Consider the following 23,204-nt stretch of genomic DNA (forward strand, 5'->3'; position numbering starts at 1 on the left):
TCTTAGAATGGTCAATGTGCATTGGACAAAATGTTCAGCAAGTATTCAGCAAAATGTTCCACATGCATTTAACAAATGTTCCACGTGTATCTAAAAAATATTCGAACTAGAAAAAATTCTCAACGTGCAAATGTTCAACGTGCAATAGTTCATCCTATTATGCTTTGAGACAGTCTCTGGTCTGAAAATTAACTTCTCCAAAAGTGAGGTCCTGGTTGCTGGTGTTGATGATGCGGAGGCCTTGAGAGTGGCTAGGCTGCTTAATTATTCCCTGGGCTCCTTCCCTTTCAAATATCTGGGCCTTCCCATCTCTCCTGTTCTGTTACATTCAAAGGATTTTGCTCCGGCTGTTTCTAAGGTGGGAAACAGGGTTCTCCCCTGGAGAGATAGATATAACACCAATGCTGGCAAAGTTGCTTTGATTAACGCTTGCCTCTCCTCCCTCCCTATGTTCCTAATGGGCTTTTATCTTCTATCGGCTGGCATTCATGCCGGTTTTGACAAGCACAAGGGTGCGTTCTATTGGAATGCTGCTGACAACAAACGGAAATATAGGCTGGTTAAATGGAAGCTCATGTGCAGGCCTAAAAATCTTTGGGGGTTAGGGATTATTAACACGATGGTCATGAACAAATGTCTTTTAATCAAATGGTGGTGGAAAATCATGACCAGTGGGGCTGGTTCCTTGTGGTACTCTATTCTTAAAGCTAAATATTTCCCACACTCTAGCCCGATGTTTGCAGTGGCCCGGCGTGGTTCCCGATTCTGGAAAGACCTTATTAAAGTCAGACCTGTGTTCCTGGAACATGTTAAGTTCAATGTTGGTAACGGTACCTCGGTTCAGTTTTGGCATGATTGGTGGTGTGGTGATACTCCTCTGGCTGTTAGCTTTCCGGTTCTTTATTCGTATGGTCCTTAACCGGATATCTCCATCGCGGAGGTGGCGGCTAATAATTGGGATCTGGCTTTTCACCGCTCCTTGTCTCCTGAAGAGTTGGATGATTGGCAAAGCTCTCTGCCTTCTTCCCCTTGCTCTCGGAGACGCCGGATACGGTGGTCTGGCCTCATTCTTCCTCTGGCCGGTTTTCAGTTAAATCTTTGTACTCTAGGCTCATCGGAGGTGCCCCTTCGAATAGATTCTCTTGCATTTGGCGGTCCAGAGTTCCTCCTAAGATTAAAATCTTCCTCTGGCAGGCCTTCAGAGGCCGTCTTCCTGCGGCCGACCAAATTGGTAAGCGGAATGGGCCGGGCTCGGAATTCTGTGCTCTATGCGGTGCTGTGGAAAATACGAATCATATCTTTTTTTCATTGTGTGCTGGCTAAGTTGGTCTGGAGTTGTGTCCGTTCCTGGCTCCAGGTTACTTGGAATCCCTCCTCCTTTCCTGAGCTGAGAAACCTTGCCAACTCGCTGGTTGGGGTGACTAAGAGGGTTTTCTGGGTTGGCCTGGGTGCGATTTGCTGGTCTTTGTGGACGATTAGGAACAAATTTACGATCGAGCACGTCTTCTCATCTAAGGCTGCTGACGCTCTTTTTAAATCTTGTATCTTCTTGCAGCAGTGGAGATCATTGACTAAGGAGGACGACCGGGGAGCGCTGGACCTGCTCATTTCTAAAATTTGGGCCTCGGCGTCTTCTATTTCTGGGCAGGACCCTGGAGCCTGACCTTCCATGTCGATGTTTCTTCGTCTTCGATGCTGGCGATGTCTTTTCTCTTCCGGCCTGCGTGCCGTGTCTGGTAGGTTGCCATGTACCCCTAATACTTTCGTGATCCTGGTCCCTAGTACTGTTTTCGTGAATTATTGCTGGCTTCGCCTTATGTTCGTGTTTGGGCTTGTGACTCTGCCTTGTGGCTTTATTTATAAAGTTGGGCTATGGTCTTTTCTCTAAAAATAACAATTTGAACACATTATTTACCTGCAAAAAGGTTCAACATGTATTTGAAAAATGTTCAAAGAGAAAAAGCTTCAACGTGTATATGGGTCGACATGTCTTTGACAAAAAGAAGAAAAAAATAATAAAAGAGCAAACAAAAATACCAAAAAAAATCTGAATAAAGTTGATGCAGAAACACAAAGAACAAAAGAAAAAACGTGGAAATTTCAAAAATCGTTCCAGACCAGTCCATAGAAGCTTTCCCAAATCTGCTTGTAGGAAGTGATGGTACGCATGTTATTTGGCAGGCCTTCTTGTGGGCGCACTAGAGGAGAGTTGTCTTTCAGGGAGCTCCCCTTTAGCGCTTCGGGTGCCGCTGCCGTGCATTGCTCGCGCGGACGTTCTTAGGCCAAAGCCCTAATGGGAGTTCACCGCACACTGGTCGACGTACGGTCACTCGCTTGATCTTTTCCTTTGTCGCTCATTGGTTTAGAAGGAACAGCTACTATTTTCTAATGAATTTGAATCAATCACGAATTTTAGAAAATTCTTCACTGGTTTGAAGAATGTTTATGGATTCAAAAAACAATAAAAAATAAAATACTTACAAAATACCAAAAAATGATGAAATTAGAAAAATGACGAATTGGAAAATTTGTTCATAAATTTAAAAAGGTTCACATATTTGAAAAATGACCGTGAATTAAATATATATTCATGAATTTCTCAATAACATTCGTGGATTTGAATAATGTTCATGCATTTACAAAAAATGTTCACATCAAAGAAAAGAATTGCAGATTTTCGAAAAAAAAGTTGGTTCAATTTATTTCAGCCCTAAACTTGAACCCACTACTTAGCTATACCACTAATTTCAAAGACTGCTCAAATTTACCCCTCTACCATTTGGTTCCATTATATAAATGCCCTTCCGTGACATTTCCATCTGGCCAAAGGGGTTTGATTGTCTATGAGACGTTTTGTGCATAATTTCCCCCCTCCGTGTACGGGTCTATCTGTCTCTATGTGCTTTACCTTTTTTTTATTGAGAAATCTCTATGTGCTTAACTGGAACACAAACATGCATGCAGCTCCATGTACTACCGTGGACGGTGCCACTGCTTCTACCAGTACAACCCCACCAGAGTCATCTGGGGCAACATCACGTGGGGCCATGATGCATCGCGGGACATGGTCCACTGGCGCCACCTCCCGCTCGCCATGGTGCCCGACCAGTGGTACGACATCCACGGTGTCTTAACCGGCTCCGCCACGATACTCCCCAACGGCACGGTCATCGTGCTCTACACGGGCAAAACTGACACCTCTGCTCAAGTCCAGTGCCTCGCCCTTCCTGCCGACCCAGATAACCCCCTCCTTGTCAACTGGACCAAGCATCCTGCCAAACCGGTCATCCTCCCACCCCGGGATCGGCCTCCAGGACTTCCATGACCCCACCACCGCCTGGTTTGACCAGTCTGGCTAGACATGGCACACCCTCATCCGCTCCATGGACAACGGCCACGCCGGCATCGCCTTGATGTACAAGACCAAGGACTTCCTCAGGTACGAGCTCATCCCGGGGGTGCTCCACCGCGTCGAGGGCACTGACATGTGGGAGTATGTCGACTTCTACCTGGTCGGCGGGAGCAACAACTCCTCGGAGGAGGCGTTGTACGTGTTGAAGGCGAGCATGGACGATGAACGATGTTAGAATAAATCCGAGATACGCGGTCGATCCACCGAGGAACAAGCAATCACATCACATGACGACACCGAGATTTGTTAACGAGGTTCGGCGAACTCGCCTACTCCCCGGGGCAATGACTACGGGTGCTCCTCCCCGAGATACTGCAACACCGGCCACCCGGGCGCCGGCACAAGCCGCCAGCACCCCCTTGCGAACCTGTCGCTATCTAGTTGTCATAGGTTACAACGTGGGGTGCCTCCACATATATAAGAGGCCAAGGGTACAACGTGTCCGACTCCTATGCTACAAGTATCCTACCGACACTACTGCTGAAATTTGAGATGGGCTCTAGGCCCATATAGCAATTTCTGAAAAATCTCTAAGGGCCCATGTGGGTTATATGGCACTAGGTGTAGTGTGAAGTTTAGTCCCACCCCGGAAGTGGAAGAGGAGTTGGACCTCCTTATAAGGGTTTCTCTTCTACATGCTAATGGAGCTTGAGAAGAGAAGAGGCCCTCGCGCACTCCTCATCCGCCGCCCGCCTCACCACGCCACGCCACGCCACGCCGCGGGTTGCGGGATTGAGCCGAGCCGAGCTCACACCTATGCGCTTATTTTTGCCAGTCACTAATGGAGAGTTCTCTGACAGCTGGGGCACGATCTGAGACGTCGGATCGTGGGCTGTCACGGACTCGGACGTGGGTCGAGCCCACGTCTCTCCACGCGGCTGCGCCTATATAAGTGTGCGATGTCTTCTAACCCTAGACGCCATGAACAGATCACATCTGCTCCACGCGCACGGCCACCGTCGTTCCCTTGCTGCTGCTGCTGCGGCCGGTGACTCCATCCCGTCCGCCGCGTACACGGTCGACGCGAGAGCAGGTCTCCGAAACCACGCCCTTCTGGTTCCTGTACGGGGTGAGGGGCGAATAGGTTTTTGGGCAGCGATTACGCGACTGCTCACTTCCGATCGTCTACTTCCTCTACGTCTGCGTCGCCTTCATCATCACCATGTCCACCGACGCCGAACGTGCCATCGCCGAGAAAGCTGAAGCTGACAAGAAGGCCGCCAAGGACGCCGCTGGTGCCACCAAAGCCGCGGCCTCTGCATGGCCTACTGGAGGGTATAACTCGTTTATCCCGCTCCTACTGTTTTCTGTTTTAGTCATGCTAGCGTTATGCGTAGATCTTTCTGCAATTAGCGTAGTATGTGCTAGTTTGACTGAATATCAGTATGCGTTTATATGTGTCAATGCCATGCTAGTGATTTACTGGTGGATTAATTAATTGAGAAATTGCCTATTTACTCAACAATCCAAAAACATATTATGTGAGGGAATTTTTCGGCAAGTGGCTTTGCCGCTGCACTGAAACCGGATAAGTTTACCGGTACATACTTTAAGCGTTGGCAGACTAAGACAACGTTATGGCTCACAGCTATGAACGTGTTCTGGGTCACCGATGTCTCCACGGGAACGATTTCTCCTGAACAGGAGAAGGTGTTCAAGGAGGCTACCGTTGTGTTTCTCGGAGCAGTTCTTAGCGTGATCGGAGATAAACTGGTTGACGCATATTTACATGTGCATGTCGCCAAGGACTTGTGGGAGGCGCTCGAATCTAAGTTCGGGGCAGCCGATGCCGGAAGCGAGATGTATATTATAGAGCAGTTCCACGATTACAAGATGGTTGAAAACTGTCCTGTATTGGAGCAGGCTCATGAGATAATATGCATTGTTAAGGAGCTTGAACTTCTTAAGTGCGAGTTACCGGGCAAGTTTGTCGCGGGCTGCATAATCGCTAAGCTCCCTAATTCCTGGAGGAACTTTGCCACCACTCTGAAACATCAGAGGCGTGAATTCTCTGTGGAGGATGTCATTGGCCATCTGAGTGTTGAGCAGAATTCAAGGGCAAAGGACTCGCACGGAAAAGGTTCCGAAGGGACTTCTGTCGCCAACATGGTGAACCAGAAGAACTTCAACTCCCACAAGCCCAAGGGAAAGAACGGTGTCCAACACAATACCGACTTTAAGAAGAAGGGTAAGAAGACCTTCAAGAAGAACAAGAAGGACGAGGGCTGCTTTACTTGTGGTTCGGTTGAACATTGGGCCAACAAGTGCCCAAACAAGTACAAGAAGTCAGGACAGGACTCCAAGTCCGTCAACATGATTGTGGACAACAATGAGAATGGTGCACCTAGGTACGATAATTTATTTACTGTTTTTTCAGTGTTTCAGCCCACCGATTGGTGGGTGGACACAGGTGCAGGTGTACATGTGTGTGCTGACATGTCATTGTTCACTTCTTACCAGGTCACAGGCCACGGGTCCGTATTGATGGGGAATGGCGCGAGTGCTTCTGTTCATGGTGTTGGCACAGTCGATCTGAAGTTTACTTCGGGAAGGATCGTGCAGCTGAAGAACGTGCAGCATGCCCCCGCCATCAAGAAGAACCTCGTTAGTGGCTCCCTTCTATGTAGAGAAGGGTTTAGGTTGGTTTTTGAGTCTAATAAATTAGTTGTTATGAAATATGGACTCTTTGTTGGAAAAGGTTATGAGAGCGGAGGGATGTTCCGCCTTTCCCTCGCAGATTTTTGTAATAAAGTCGTGAACCATGTTCATTCGAATGATAATGAATCTGAAGTTTGGCATTCACGTCTTTGTCACATTAGTTTCGGTGTTATGACGCGGCTAGCCAAGTTGGATTTAATCCCGAGTTTTACTTTAGCCAAAGGTTCTAAGTGCCTTTCATGTGTGCAAGCTAAGCAACCTCGCAAGCCTCACAAGGCCGCGGAGGAGAGACACTTGGCACCATTAGAACTCATACATTCTGATCTTTGTGAGATGAATGGTGTGTTGACTAAAGGTGGAAAGAAATACTTCATGACATTGATAGATGATTCCACTAATATTGCTATGTGTATCTGTTAAATACTAAAGATGAGGCTCTACACTACTTTAAAATCTATAAGGCAGAAGTTGAGAATCAACTTGAAAAGAAAATTAAACGAGTCCGGTCAGATCGTGGTGGAGAGTACTTCTCGAGTGAGTTTGATTCCTTCTATGCGGAACACGGCATTTTTCATGAGAGGACGCCTACCTATTCACCCCAGTCAAACGGGGTTGCCGAGCCGAAAAACCGTACTCTAACTGATTTGGTTAACGCCATGTTAGATACATCGGGTTTATCCAAGGCATGGTGGGGGTGGCTGTAGGAGATATGCCCTAGAGGCAATAATAAATGTTATTGATTATCTCCTTGTTCATAATTATGTTTATGTTCCATGCTATAACTGCTGTGGTTCCCGAGCCCGTATATCCATAAAGGCTCTGGGGAGAACCCATATGCACGTGTGGAATAATAAACGGTAAAATGTATTCCTAGTCATGCCTCTAAGACTAGCTCAAGTGTTGCATGATGATTATGTTTTCCCAATCATGGGCATGTCTATGCCAAGCAACATTGAGGGCACAATGTCAGGAAGGACATTTGTGTTGAATCGACCCGAATTGATGTTATGCTATGAGATTCATTCGTCACAAGTTTATTGGTACATAACACAGAGATGGTTAACGTTTGCATGATTCCTTAGACCATGAGAGTATCGAGTTTCTTCATGCTTGCTTCATGAACTTTGGGGTTTGTTAAACGTCATCCGTAAATGGGTGGCTATTACGGCGGCTTACGGGTTCATGGAAAAGTGTGTCAAGTAACTTGATAGCTCAAGATTGGGATTTGCTCCTCCGACGATGGAGAGATATCTCTGGGCCCTCTCGGTGTTACGGTATCCATCATCGTCTGGCCAGACACTTTGTGATTTGATCACGGGGATGCCGGAATACGATAACGAGAAAAGAGAACAATACCGGTAACGAGGTAACTAGCATAGTGGACAAGTTGTTGATCCACGGGAATGCCAACATGTCTCACCTCGGGTATTTGTAACATATCACGAAGCAACAGGAATAGCACACGGCAACTGGAGGTTCACTCGAATATTTATTCGTGTGGGTATAGGGGTCAATATGGGTGTCCACGGCTCCGATGTTGATCATTGATCGGAAGGGGTTCCGGGTCATGTCTATACTTCACCGAACCTATAGGGTCACACGCTTAAGGGTCATCTATCTGCTGAATACTAGATAGGGAGTCTGAGAGAAAATCACCGAAAAATTTTCGGACACCGAAAAGTTTCGGACAGCGGAATCGTACCGCAGAGAGAGGTCATCGGATAAGTTTCGATGATACCGAAAAGTTGTTTCGGGATACACCATTAAGTCAAATTGGTTTCGGCACATGCCTGATAATTCTTGGAGGATGCCAGAATCATTCTGGAAGCTTTTTGGAATTTTCTGAGATAAAAACCGGAAATGTTCCGGAGCTGCCGGAGCCACTTCAGATGCGTTTCGCAGATGAAAATCACTAAAACCGGAATTGTTTCGGAACGCGTTGAAAATCATTTTAGTGGGTACTGGAAATGTTCTTAGCCCACATAAATATTTTCAGTTCGATCAGACGCTGAAAAATGTCGTCGTGAATAGTGAAAATCAGCTTTATGGTTACTTTATGAAAAGCCACCTTTTGGGGCTTTGCTCCAAAATATCTTGGGGATGACATGGATGGATAGGAGCCATTTTTTGGGCCCCTCATGGGGGTGTGGCCGGCCACATGGGGTATCCCCCCTTGGGGACCCTCTTGTTCCTTGGTTTCACTCCTAGGTCCTTGTGGAAGGACTTCATTCATGTGCATTTTGGGTTTTTTGTGAAACTACACTACCCCCTTGGGATTTCCTATAAATAGAGGTGGAGGGGCAGCCCTCCACACTCATCCCTTGCTCTCATACACATGCCATGCATTATCTGGCTTCTTCTCTCCCTCCCACGAAAAGAGTTTCGTAGAGCCGTAAGGCTGTCTGGGTTCCGGCAGGAACTAGTTCTGGACGGCGAAGCCCTGCCGGATAGATGACACCGTATGTGTGCAACTCTGTAGAGAGATCGTAGTTTCGGTCTTAGTTCGTGAGTGCCTCCCGAAGGGCTGTCCGTGTGACCGTCCGAGTTTCGAAGGTCCTCCCGAAGGGCTGTCAGAGTGACCGTTTGAGTTTCGAAGGTCCTCCCGAAGGGCTGTCCGCGACACCGTCCGGGGGGCTGTTCGACCGCCTCCCGGGGGGCTGTCTGAGGAGCAGATGAGGGTATACATCCTCGCGGTTGGGAGGTTGTAAATCCTAGCTGCGGGGATCTGCACCGCCGATCGTCATCGACTCTACTTCCCGCTGCGCTACGAGTCGGTAACGAAAAAGATCAAACCATGTATGCAGTCTCCATAGTGGTCCTGGGCTGGTGCGTAGGTCGGAAAATTTTTGTTTTCTGTCGCGTTCCCCTACAGTGGCATCAAGAGCCATGCTATGCGTAGATGCAGGTTTCGATCTAGAATACATGGAGATGTATGGTTATTGCATAATATAATTAGGTAGTAGATGAGATCTATTGCTGAAAATTATTTATGCGGGTGACAGATGAAATCTGTTACCCGAGGTTCTTGTTGCTTCCCTAGAATTTGCGTTTGCTCAATCTCGAGACAGCATGGTGGAATTTGACAAAGTTCTGGCAATCCGTGATCCTGATTTATCATGGAAGTGCTATCAGTTCTTTGGGTTCTGCCGTAGTCAAAAGAAAGATGAAATTCACAGATGAAAGGGCATTGCAGATATGATCTGCACGGGGGTCATGCGTATGACGAAGTTTAGTATGGGGCTCGAGATTTAATTATCCCGTGTTTCATACACCCCGAGATGTTAATCTAGCAACTTGAATAATCATACTTGATGATAAAACGTTGGTCGCTGCGGTTTAAGTCAAAACCTTAGAAGCCACGTAAAATAAATTTTGCATAAACCGATTAGAGGCATCTAACTTGGTTTTGCAGGATGTGCATATGATGTGGTATAGCAGTGCTCATACTAATTCGATTATGTATGAGATGACTATATGATGTAATTTGATTAACATGACCTGCGTCTCATGATTCGGCATGATGGTTGGAGCCATATGATTGCACTTTAATGACCTGCGTCTCAACCTTGTTGTAATGCATTATTTTGTTAGCTATAGAGATAGCAATATTATCTGGTGCATCGACAAGGTGGTGGCAATCTTCGCGAAGGTGAACACCGACGCGAATGCCGAAGACGAAGAAATGAAAGACTTCTCCGTCAGAAAGGGCTATACCATATCATGCTATTATGAATTGCCTAAGATGTTTATCCCTTATGATGCACCCTTCTTGATTGCGCGATAGTCGCTTTTATTAGGGTGATCTCTCACTTAAAATACCAAGTAGTTAGTGTTCTCCCAAGTGTAGCACCGTCACGGCACCTATCTTTTCGGGGTGCGCCGTGTCACACGGGTACGAACGATTAGAGAAGTGTGAGGCGGGTGAGTTGAGACCTCGCAGCGAGATCACTTGGTTGTCTTGACGTTCAGGCATGACCGTCATGAGCTCGGAACACACGCATCGAAAGATGAACAAGAGTCACATAGAGATGTGATTGGCAAGTTGGCCTACCGGTTGAGATTTTTCGTCATCAGTGGTGTTACACCAATGGCGAACAATTGAAATGTGGATCTTGTATCACTCACAATCAATTTTGAGAGATATTGATTTGAGTGGGAGCGCACTGTTGAATTAACATGTTTAATTCTTAGTGCAATTAATTATGAACATTGTCTAAGTGTTATATGCAAAATAGTTGTAGAATAATGGCTCGCGTTTCCACCTTCCCTGTTAAAATTGAATAGCTGTTAAATATTTGGTTAAAACTTTACGATTGGTACCGTAATATGAGGATTGTCCTCAAAAGTGCCGAGAAGGACTTTGTCCTATCGCATGCTTTCCGTATCCTCCCGCTAATGCTATGGATCATGTGACTCTTGTCCTTTGATCCAAAAGCTATAATTCCGTTTCAGTCAAGTGCAATATGTTTGCTTCCATGAAACCCAAACTTCGAAAGTTGGGATAGTTATATGATATTCATGGAACTGAAAATTATTTTCAGATACAAACAAAGCAATGTTTGTTTGCAAGTATTAGTAAAAGTGTTTACTATGCATTTGACTATTGGGAAAGGGATCCAGAAGAACGCCTGTCATATAATGAAAGGTGAATAAAACAATAACTTAAAGAGAAAGGAAGTGTCCAAAGGGTGTTAGTATGACTTACACGCCTAGGAAGTCCGGGGCTAACGCCACTCTTAAGTTGGGTGCTTCTTTTGCGAGTAGGAGAAATACTAAAAGTTAAACTGTTAGAAGTATAAAGGCAGAAAGAAAGATGACTGGAATATCCAGCTCATGTATGAATGTCATACAAGTTTTTGATGTATAGTAGGCTGTTCAAAGATATAGTTCTTGGGAATTATGGTTAAACATGTTAATCACTAATTCTTGGGTATTGTGAGTTAATCACAAAGATACCCGCTCGATTGCATTCAATTGCGAATCACTGTAACAGCTACTGTGGCCTAAAAAGACTAGCCAAAAATGAGGTTAAGGTATACACAGGGAACATAGTAAATGTTACTATACCTTCCATCGGTGTATTGCCGTCTGTATTTATTTTCATAATTCATTTAGAGTTTTACAAACTCTAGCCCATTGCATAAGGTATCTTGCAAGAAGGTTGTTCATAAGAGAACCTTTTATGTTCGATGTTATGAATAACACAAGGGCCATACTTTCATTATGAATGAGATGTATGTTATGAATATTGATAATAATACAATACCTCTGGGTTTACTTTCATAATTCATTTTAGAGTTTCATACACTCTAGCCCATTGCACAATGTTTGTTGCAAAAGAGTTGTTCATAAAAACAACAATTGTTGTTAAGTATTATGAATAACATGAAGGGCCATGCTTCCATCCAAGATGGGATGTATGTTATGAATATTGAGGGTAATATGATACATCCATTACACTGACGCTAAATGTCGCAAGACTAAAAGAATACCACACAAGTGTGGCACTACATTTGGTCACATTGGAGAAACCCGCATGGAAAATTCCATTATGATGGATTTTGAAGTCTTTTTGATTTTGAATCATCTGACACTTGCAAATTTCCTCCGAAAAGTGAAGTGACTAAAATACCGTTCACAGGCCATAAGGAACGAACAACAAACTTATTAGTGATCATACATTTGATGTGTGTAGTCCGATAAGTGTTGTTAGTGGTGGATTTATTTATCTTCAGAAATGACTCAAGTAGATATATGGATATTTACTTGATGAGACGTAAGTCTGGATCTTTTGAAATCATTCGAAAGTTTTTCAAAAATGAAGTAGAAGTTATTGTAACAAGAAAATTATGTTTCTGCAATTTGATTGCACAAAGGAATATTTGAGTTACATGTTTAGCGAATGTCTGATGAGTTGTGAAAGGGGTTTCATAACTTGCACCTCCCGGAACACCACTGCAAGTGAAAAGTCCGTGGAGATGTAATCTAACCATTTATGACATGGTAAGGTCAAAGATGACATAAATAAATTTGCCATTATCCTTTTTAAAGTGATGCTTTAGAGACTGCGGCTTTTACACTGAAAAGAGCTACATCGGGTCTGTTGAAATGAAGCCATGGTATGGTACGCCCAACCATGGTGTATCTTTTCTTAACATTTGGAATATGGGGCTTGTGTAAAAGGTTACAAACCTATTCCAAATCAGACAAGTGCTACTTTGTAGGTTATCCCAAGTCATTGGGTATTCCTCCCTCACTATACCGAGGCAAATAGGTTTGCCACAAAGAACGGTATGCTTTTAAAGAGAATGGTTCTTTCTAAAAGGTGAGTGGGAGAATAGTGCAACTCGACGAGATAAACAGTATCTTCATCAGATCAAAGGAAAGAGACCTTGGAAGTAATTCCAGAGTTTCCTACTGCGACTGATACGGAAGTCTCTACAATAAAATGTATGAACTTCGGTCGAACTTGCAGCTGAACCACGTAGGCAAGGCTCGTGCAAACCTCTCAGGTGCGCAAACGAGATATTGTTGTTAGACAACATTATACCTACGATACACAAGGAAGCGTTGATGGGCCCTGACACCAGAATTGGCTAAATGCCAATACAATCCGAGTTAGTTTCAACATAAGTGATTCAAGATTAAAACCTTGATACACCTTTCGGAAGACTTAGAGTCTAACGAATATTTATGGAACTTAAAACTGATACGGATAAAAATGTTTTATCCATAAAGCTCGACTTGTTGAAATAACAAGTTCAAGAGTTGACTACGATGAGTTTGTTTTCATCGTAGCGATGCTTAAAGTCAGTTCGGGTTGAACTAGCAATTAATACATATTTCAATCATGAGATATGAAACATGGATGATAAAAGGATTTCCATCTGATGGAAATGAAAGCTAGGACTTGTATATGATAAAGTCCAAAGTAATTTGTCGATCCAGAGGATGCTAGTAGGTATGCAAACTTCAGAGTTCCAGCAATGGACAGAAGAGAGCAAAATGGAGTTGGAATCTTCGTGTTTTGATGAAATGGTCAAAGGGGTTTTGACTTCATCAATGGGTAACGAAGATGCTTGTAATTCAAGAAAGTAAGTGGGAGCGTAATAATATTTCTAAAAACCTTATGTGCTTGGCACATTGGTAATTGGAAATAAATTTCTTGACACAAATTAGGACTTCATTTGAAAATAGTTTTTCGATGAAGTGCTTAGGCTAAATAGCCTCAATATTAGGCATGATGATCTATGGAGATAGATTTACCTAATGGGGCTAAGCAATGAATACATATTGACAAGATGCTAAAACCTTTTAGCATTTAAAACGCCAAGGAGTGATTCTTGCCAAAGTCACATGGAAAGAGTTTTTGCAAGACTCGGTGTCCCAAAACACTGATGAGTAAAATACATGATGCAGATTCCACACACTTTTGTGTTTGGATTAATCATGTATTCCATGGTATGTAAAACAACCAGATATGTCCGATACTCCCAAGGTGTTGCGAGTATGGATATCAAAGTGATCAAATTACTGATCATGGGACAACAGTGAAAGATGTCACAGAGTACTAGAGTAAGTACTGATGACATGGTTTTCTCGCAAGCAGAGATCATGAAGAGTTCGTTGTAAAATGTTACATCGATACAGTCTTCATCTTTTCTCCATGCGATTTTCGATTTAAATTAAGGGTTTTGTGTAACACACAATGTGGTGGCACAGTTAGTTGGAATTTGTTCAAGCTAGTTACTGTGGCGAATTCTATAACAAGGGCTAAGTATGTTGACGATTTAGAAGCGACAAAGAAGATGTTGAATCATATAGTTCATTCATGAACTTAGTATAGTTCCAAGATGGCTTTTGAAAATGGGACACTACTGCAGGTAGTTGCTCCATAACTCAGTCTGAGGAATCCAGGTTCGACCTGTGATTCACATACATACAAAGCCAAGTCCACACAAAGTACGAATTTTGTGAAAATGCGAGGACATGCAAAGATACACACGGAACTGAAGTCGTCAGATCCGTTGGACATCAGGCTATACCACAAGCGAAGCATATTTACACCGGTGTGCCACAGGTGTGAAGTGCATTAGCATAAGCTAGATTATTGTCTCTAGTGCAAGTGGGAGTCTGTAGGAGATATGCCCTAGAGGCAACAATAAATGTTATTGATTATCTCCTTGTTCATAATTATGTTTATGTTCCATGCTATAACTGCTGTGGTTCCCGAGCCCGTATATCCATAAAGGCTCTGGGGAGAACCCATATGCACGTGTGGAATAATAAACGGTAAAATGTATTCCTAGTCGTGCCTCTAAGACTAGCTCAAGTGTTGCATGATGATTATGTTTTCCCAATCATGGGCATGTCTATGCCAAGCAACTTTGAGGGCACAATGTCAGGAAGGACATTTGTGTTGAATCGACCCGAATTGATGTTATGCTATGAGATTCATTCGTCACAAGTTTATTGGTACATAACACAGAGATGGTTAACGTTTGCATGATTCCTTAGACCATGAGAGTATCGAGTTTCTTCATGCTTGCTTCATGAACTTTGGGGTTTGTTAAACGTCATCCGTAAATGGGTGGCTATTACGGCGGCTTACGGGTTCATGGAAAAGTGTGTCAAGTAACTTGATAGCTCAAGATTGGGATTTGCTCCTCCGACGATGGAGAGATATCTATGGGCCCTCTCGGTGTTATGGTATCCATCATCGTCTGGCCAGACACTTTGTGATTTGATCACGGGGATGCCGGAATACGATAACGAGAAAAGAGAACAATACCGGTAACGAGGTAACTAGCATAGTGGACAAGTTGTTGATCCACGGGAATGCCAACATGTCTCACCTCGGGTATTTGTAACATATCACGAAGCAACAGGAATAGCACACGGCAACTGGAGGTTCACTCGAATATTTATTCGTGTGGGTATAGGGGTCAATATGGGTGTCCACGGCTCCGATGTTGATCATTGATCGGAAGGGGTTCCGGGTCATGTCTATACTTCACCGAACCTATAGGGTCACACGCTTAAGGGTCATCTATCTGCTGAATACTAGACAGGGAGTCTGAGAGAAAATCACCGAAAAAGTTTCGGACACCGAAAAGTTTCGGACAGCGGAATCGTACCGCAGAGAGAGGTCATCGGATAAGTTTCGATGATACCGAAAAGTTGTTTCGGGATACACCATTAAGTCAAATTGGTTTCGGCACATGCCTGATAATTCTTGGAGGATGCCAGAATCATTCTGGAAGCTTTTTGGAATTTTCTGAGATAAAAACCGGAAATGTTCCGGAGCTGCCGGAGCCACTTCAGATGCGTTTCGCAGATGAAAATCACTAAAACCGGAATTGTTTCAGAACGCGTTGAAAATCATTTTAGTGGGTACTGGAAATGTTCTTAGCCCACATAAATATTTTTAGTTCGATCAGACGCTGAAAAATGTCGTCGTGAATAGTGAAAATCAGCTTTATGGTTACTTTATGGAAAGCCACCTTTTGGGGCTTTGCTCCAAAAGATCTTGGGGATGACATGGATGGATAGGAGCCATTTTTTGGGCCCCTCATGGGGGTGTGGCCGGCCACATGGGGTATCCCCCCTTGGGGACCCTCTTGTTCCTTGGTTTCACTCCTAGGTCCTTGTGGAAGGACTTCATTCATGTGCATTTTGGGTTTTTTGTGAAACTACCCTACCCCCTTGGGATTTCCTATAAATAGAGGTGGAGGGGCAGCCCTCCACACTCATCCCTTGCTCTCATACACATGCCATGCATTATCTGGCTTCTTCTCTCCCTCCCACGAAAAGAGTTTCGTAGAGCCGTAAGGCTGTCTGGGTTCCGGCAGGAACTAGTTCTGGACGGCGAAGCCCTGCCGGATAGATGACACCGTATGTGTGCAACTCTGTAGAGAGATCGTAGTTTCGGTCTTAGTTCGTGAGTGCCTCCCGAAGGGCTGTCCGTGTGACCGTCCGAGTTTCGAAGGTCCTCCCGAAGGGCTGTCCGAGTGACCGTTCGAGTTTCGAAGGTCCTCCCGAAGGGCTGTCCGCGACACCGTCCGGGGGGGCTGTTCGACCGCCTCCCGGAGGGCTGTCTGAGGAGCAGATGAGGGTATACATCCTCGCGGTTGGGAGGTTGTAAATCCTAGCTGCGGGGATCTGCACCGCCGATCGTCATCGACTCTACTTCCCGCTGCGCTACGAGTCGGTAACGAAAAAGATCAAACCATGTATGCAGTCTCCATAGTGGTCCTGGGCTGGTGCGTAGGTCGGAAAATTTTTGTTTTCTGTCGCGTTCCCCTACAGTGGCTATATTGACGGCATGTCATGTCCTGAATGAAGTTCCGACAAAGGATAATGAGATCACTCCCTATGAGAAATGGGCAAAGAGAAGGACAACACTCTCGTACTTGCGCACTTGGGGCTGTCTGGCGAAAGTCAATATGCCGATCCCCAAAAAGCGTAAGCTTGGACCCAAGACTGTGGACTGCGTTAATTTGGGCTACGCTAAGAACAGCGTTGGCTATAGATTTCTAGTAGTGATATCTGAGGTACCTGACCAGAAGGTCGGTACAATTATGGAGTCTAAGGATGCTACATTCTTCGAGGATATTTTTCCTATGAGAGATATGCAAAGCACTTCTAGACAGGAATCTGAGGAGACTCTTGAACCTGCCATCCCTATGGAATATTATGAACAAACACATTATGAAAATCCTGAGGAGGATGACGAGGAAACCCTTGGTAGGGGCAAGAGACAAAGGACTGCAAAGACCTTTGGTGATGATTTCTTCGTGTACCTCGTGGATGATGCTCCCACTTCTATTTCAGAAGTGTATGCCTCTCCAGAAGCTGACTACTGGAAGGATGCGGTCCGTAACGAGATGGATTCCATCATGGCTAACGGGACATGGGAGATCACTGAACGTCCCTACGGTTGCAAACCATTGGGATGTAAGTGGGTGTTCAAGAAGAAGCTTAGGCCCGATGGTACGATTGAAAAGTACAAGGCTAGGCTTGTGGCCAAGGGCTATGACCAGAAAGAAGAGGAAGATTTCTTCGACACTTATTCACCTGTGGCTAGACTGACCACCATTCGAGTATTACTCTCGTTGGCAACCTCGCATGGTCTTCTCGTCCACCAAATGGATGTTAAGACGGCTTTTCTGAATGGCGAGCTAAACGAGGAAATCTACATGCAACAGCCAGATGGCTTTGTGATAGATGGTCAGGAAAGAAAGGTGTGTAGGTTGCTGAAATCTTTATATGGCCTGAAGCAAGCACCTAAGCAATGGCATGATAAGTTTAATACAACTCTGACATCTGTTGGTTTCGTTGTTAATGAGGCTGACAAATGTGTATACTATCGCCATGGTGGGGGCGAAGGAGTTATACTGTGCTTGTATGTTGATGACATACTGATATTCGGAACCAATCTCAAAGTCATTGAGGAGGTCAAGTTGTTTCTGTCTCAGAACTTTGAGATGAAAAACCTTGGTGTGGCTAATGTTATCTTGAACATCAAGCTACTGAGAGATAATGAGGGTGGGATTACACTTCTGCAATCCCACTATGTTGAGAAGGTGTTGAGTCGTTTTGGATATTCGGATTGCACACCATCTCAAACACCATATGATCCTAGCGTGTAGATTCGAAAGTCCAAAGGCACGGCTATAGATCAATTGAGATACTCTCAAATCATTGGTTCACTGATGTACCTAGCGAGCGCAACGAGGCCCGACATCGCGTTTGCTGTGAGCAAACTGAGCCGGTTTGTTTCCAAACCGGGTGATGTACATTGGCATGCTGTTGAACGAGTTATGCGCTATCTGAAAGGTACTATGAACTATGGACTTCACTATACCGGAGACCCGTCGGTACTTGAAGGGTATAGTGATGCAAATTGGATCTCTGATGCTGATGAGATGAAGGCCACGACTGGGTATATGTTTACTCTTGGAGGTGGCGCTGTTTCCTGGAAGTCTTGCAAGCGAACGATCTTAACGAGATCGACAACAGAAGCAGAATTAACGGCATTAGACACATCTGGTGTTGAAGCGAGATGGCTTCGAGATCTTTTATTGGACTTGCCATTGGTTGATAAACCGGTTCCGGCTATCCTTATGAACTGTGACAATCAGACTGTCATCACCAAGGTGAAGAGTTCAAAGGACAACATGAAGTCCACCAAACACATAAGAATGAGATTAAAAGCTGTCAGAAAATTAAGAAACTCCGGAGTGATAGCGTTGGACTATGTCCATACGGCTAAGAATCTGGCAGATCCCTTTGCTAAAGCGCTATCACGTGTTGTGATAGATAATGCATCGAGGGAGATGGGTATGAGACCCACATGAGTTGCCATGGTAGTAACCCAACCTATGTGATCGGAGATCCCGTGAATTAGGACGTGGGAAAACAAGCCAGTGGTGAACTGAGGAGAGTAATTATACTAACCCACTCCGTTGGAGATGCAATACTCTTGATATTGTATGGTAGGATGACTACTGTTTTAATGTGTTCCGAAGCTTATATAAGCAAGATGCTATCCTACAGAGCGATCTTTGGAGGAACACACCTATATGAGCCCGACTGCTGGTCACAGTCTATGAGATTGGGGTGATCTCTAGTAAGCTCATGAATAGGCCAGGAGTGTGACTTATATGCTCCACCCGAGGGGTCAGCTTTCGGCAGCCCAGTACTAGTGAGGCATGTGGTGAAACTTCTTTACGCCAAACTGACAATTCAAGGCATAGTCCATTGTTCAGTTGTGAAGGAGTGTAGCTACTTGCTCTAGGTGAAGCTCAACCTTAATAGGTCTTCACTGAAACACTGGTATATCGAAACAGTAATTGGAACAGAGGACACAATGGGCCCTCGAGATCTGGTGGGGGATTGCTGAAATTTGAGATGGGCTCTAGGCCCATATAACAATTTCTGAAAAATCTCTAAGGTCCCATGTGGGTTATATAGCACTAGGTGTAGTGGGAAGTTTAGTCCCACCCCGGAAGTGGAAGAGGAGTTGGACCTCCTTATAAGGGTTTCTCTTCTACATGCTATTGGAGCTTAAGAAGAGAAGAGGCCCTCGCGCACTCCTCCTCCGCCGCCCGCCTCGTCACGACGCGCCGCGCCGCGGGTTGCGGGATTGAGCCGAGCCGAGCTCACACCTACGCGCTTATTTTTGCCAGTCACTAACGGAGAGTTCTCTGACAGCTGGGCCACGATCTGAGACGTCAGATCGTGGGCTGTCACGGACTCGGACGTGGGTCGAGCCCACGTCTCTCCACGCGGCTGCCCCTATATAAGTGTGCGATGTCTTCTAACCCTAGACGCCACGAACAGATCACATCTGCTCCACGCGCACGCCCATCGTCGTTCCCTTGCTGCTGCTGCCGCCGGTGACTCCATCCTGTCCGCCGCGTACACGGTCGACGGGAGAGCGGGTCTCCGAAACCACGCCCTTCTGGTTCCTGTACGGGGTGAGGGGCGAATAGGTTTTTGGGCAGCGATTACGCGACTGCTCACTTCCGATCGTCTACTTCCTCTACGTCCGCGTCGCCTTCATCATCACCATGTCCACCGACGCCGAACGTGCCGCCGCCGAGAAAGCTGAAGCTGACAAGAAGGCCGCCGAGGACGCCGCTGCTGCCACCAAAGCCGCGGCCTCTGCATGGCCTACTGGAGGGTATAACTCGTTTATCCCGCTCCTACTGTTTTCTGTTTTAGCCATGCTAGCGTTATACGTAGATCTTTCTGCAATTAGCGTAGTATATGCTAGTTTGACTGAATATCAGTATGCGTTTATATGTGTCAATGCCATGCTAGTGATTTACTCGTGGATTAATTTAATCGAGAAATTGCCTATTTAGTCAACAACTACAACACCAAGTCCAAACATAACCCAACTAGCACAAAATATTCGACACAAACCCAACAAACGACATGACTACTACGCGTTGGGGACGTATGATGCGGCGACCAAGATGTGGACGCCATTGGACCCAGAGCTGGATGTGGGGATCGGGCTGAGTTACGACTGAGGAAAGTTCTTTGCTGCCACCTCTTTCTACGACCCGGTGAAACGGCGGTGCGTGATGTGGGCTTATGTCGGCGAGACCGACTTCATGAGTGCCAACGTTGCCAAGGGATGGGCTTCGGTCCAGGTACAGTTAATCTGCATCCATATGATTCCTTTTTTACTTGTGTTTACCATCAACCATTAGTTTCATTCCTTCATTAGGCATGCTCATACTGCATCCATCATGTTTGTTCGGCATGCACAGGTATTCAGATCCTTATTATCTGACTATAACGAAGCTTGTGTTATATACCTCGGTCCAGGTTGATTTGTATTCGAACGAAGTTTCTTTTTCTTTTTTTTTTGCCGGAATTCGAACAAAGTTTCTAAACATATACTTTCAGTGTTGTAGGCCACATATTTGTTAGTCAAAATGAAAAATAAAAAACATGGGCTCGCCCTACAAAGCTAGATAAATGGAGTAGATAGACCATGGATCTCCTCTTGGATACTAAAATGCTTTGGTAAATTATTACTATTTACGTGCAATGAGTGTAATCGGTCTTCTCTGGTGTGCAATGCAACCTGCTTAAGATGCTCGTACGTGCTTGATGCTAAATTATTACTATTTACTTATTCATCACTGTCATCATCCTTTTGCATCTTCTTTTGGTGAGTCTGATCAATGTCCGTTTCCTTGTGTGATGGCTAATTAAGAAGTTTAGCTTAATGTGGAACCATCAGCCTATGGCTCAAATTGTCATGTACTGAACTTTTTTATAATGTGTTGTAGGAAACTAGCTTTAAAAACAGAGAAAGTAGGTTTAACTAACCAGAAAACGAATTAAATTTTGCTTGGAAAGCTAGATTAACAAAATCCATAGCAATGCCAAACGTGCCCGGCATAAATATGGTGGCCGTTGTGACTGAGGCACGGGTTAGCTTAATTTCTCCGGTCCTAACTAATCACACCAATCAGGACTTTCTTCATTCATTCCTATTTTGTTTGTGTGGTCACTTTTTGTATGGAATGGAGATTGCAAGACACTTTATTACCCTTTTCTTAAGTTATTAGTGTCTGTGCATTCATAATCAGAGGACTTGCCTATCTTACATGTGTGCAGACGATTCCGAGGACGGTAGTGTTGGATGAGAAGACCCGGACGAACCTCCTCCAATGGCCGGTAGAGGAGATTGAGACCCTCCGCTTCAACAGCACCGACTTTGGGGTCATCACTATCCACACTGGATCCATCATCCCTCTCTGCCTCCACCAAGCCACTCAGCTTGACATCGAGGCCTCCTTTCGCCTAGAAGCTTCCGCTATTGCCATCATCAATGAGGCTGACGTCAACTACAACTGCAGCACTAGTGGCGGAGCCTCAACCATGGGCACACTTGGTCCCTTCGGCCTCCTCATCCACGCCGCCGGCAGCAGTGGCAGCGAACAACTCGCGGTTTACTTCTATGTGTCGAGGGGCCTCGACGGGGCACTCCGAACCCACTTCTGCCATGACGAGTTACTGTCGTCCCGGGCGAATGATGTCATGAAGCATGTGGTGGGTAGCACCGTGCCGGTGCTCGATGGCAAGGCTCTATCTATGAGGGTGATCGTGGACCATTTCGATCGTGGAGAGCTTCGCGATGGGCGGGAGGTTGACGGCGACGTCACGGGTGTACCCGATGGAAGCCATCCATACGGCGGCGGGGGTATACCTTTTCAACAACGCCACCGGCTCCTCCATCGCTGTCGAGAAGCTTGTAGTTCATGAGATGGCCTCGGCATCTTACAACCAGACTTTCGTGGCCGACCACGACTGGTAGCTTCAGTAAGCTATATACTAATTTGGCAATGCGGTTAGGATCCTCTGCAGTAGTCCACCATGCAGTACGGTCACTGCCGGGTAGACCCGGCCCCACATGTCATCCGCACTACAGCATCATACAATACTGGAGAGGATCTCAACCCCTGGCAATGAGGGTCACTTGCCTCCAAACTATGACTCCTATGATAATAACGACGGCTAGTACCTATACTGGAGCGTTATGCGCGCCTTGCTGTGTGGTTTTTTCTGTTAGGTGTGTTTTTCCTTTTTTTAATCGATTATTATGCTAGGATGGTTCATTTTGGGCTCTATTTGTGTTGGCTTGCTTACAGTTTTATTGGTTTGGATGTCGTGCTTTATCGCTGCGGCTGTTGTGGGGGACATGCACTTAGCCGGTGTGTTGTGGGTCACATCGCACGTTTTAGCAAACATCATGATGTGCAGCGAGAAGCACGTCCATGTATACAACAATGCCCACCCAGCCACCACGAGTACCTGTGGATGAACCCAAGGGGCAAAACCAACAATGCAGACACATACATGTGGGTCCCTCTACGCATCACACACCCAGATTCACCATTAGGCTTTGTTGCGAGGGAGCATAGTGTTAAAAGGAGATTCATGTAAAAATACACATCTAGAGTGTTAGTTTGTTTTAGAACTCGCTGCCTTCGTAAGTTCATAATGTTTATAGACATAAAAAGACCATCAAGTGTTGCATGTGCCACACGTGATTTATAAATGAGAGAGAAACATAACATCGACTTTAAGTTATAAGCCTCTGTATCGCAAAAAGAGGTCCTAATGTTTGGTGCGTGAATATATCGCTTACAGAGAGAGAGAGAGAGAGAAGAGAGAGAGAGAGAGAGAGAGTGTGTGTGTGTGTTATTTTTGCTCTCAGGCTCCATGGAGTCTGAAATTTAAAAAACAACTTATTAGTTTTCTCAAACGCTGCAAATAAATAAATAAAGTACATATAGATGTATATAAGGCGTGTGTGGAATTTCATCACAAAATATGTTTCGATGTGATCTGTACAAAAAAAATAAAATCATGTACTTTTATAGTGAATAGTACATGTGTTAGAAATACATGATTTTGTCATTTTTATGGAGCTCTGACAAAAATGACTTTTTACATGAAATTTGCACACAAGTAGTATACAACATCCATATGTACACGTGTAACTATTTTAGATATTTTTTAAACTTAAATTTTGATTTTCGAATTTTTAAATTAAGGGCTCCATGGAGCTGGAGCTCCATTAGCAATTTCCTTTTTTTAGGCA

The 23,204-nt window shown here is 45.0% G+C and overlaps 1 pseudogene; it reads left to right on the forward strand.

Annotated features, from left to right (window-relative positions):
• Positions 1 to 733: 733 nt before the first annotated feature.
• Positions 734 to 22,075, forward strand: LOC123170687 (sucrose:sucrose 1-fructosyltransferase-like; annotated as a pseudogene).
• The last annotated feature ends 1,129 nt before the right edge of the window (positions 22,076 to 23,204 follow it).

This window comes from Triticum aestivum, chromosome 7D (assembly GCF_018294505.1).
Source record: "Triticum aestivum cultivar Chinese Spring chromosome 7D, IWGSC CS RefSeq v2.1, whole genome shotgun sequence".
NCBI classification, from domain to species: domain Eukaryota; kingdom Viridiplantae; phylum Streptophyta; class Magnoliopsida; order Poales; family Poaceae; genus Triticum; species Triticum aestivum.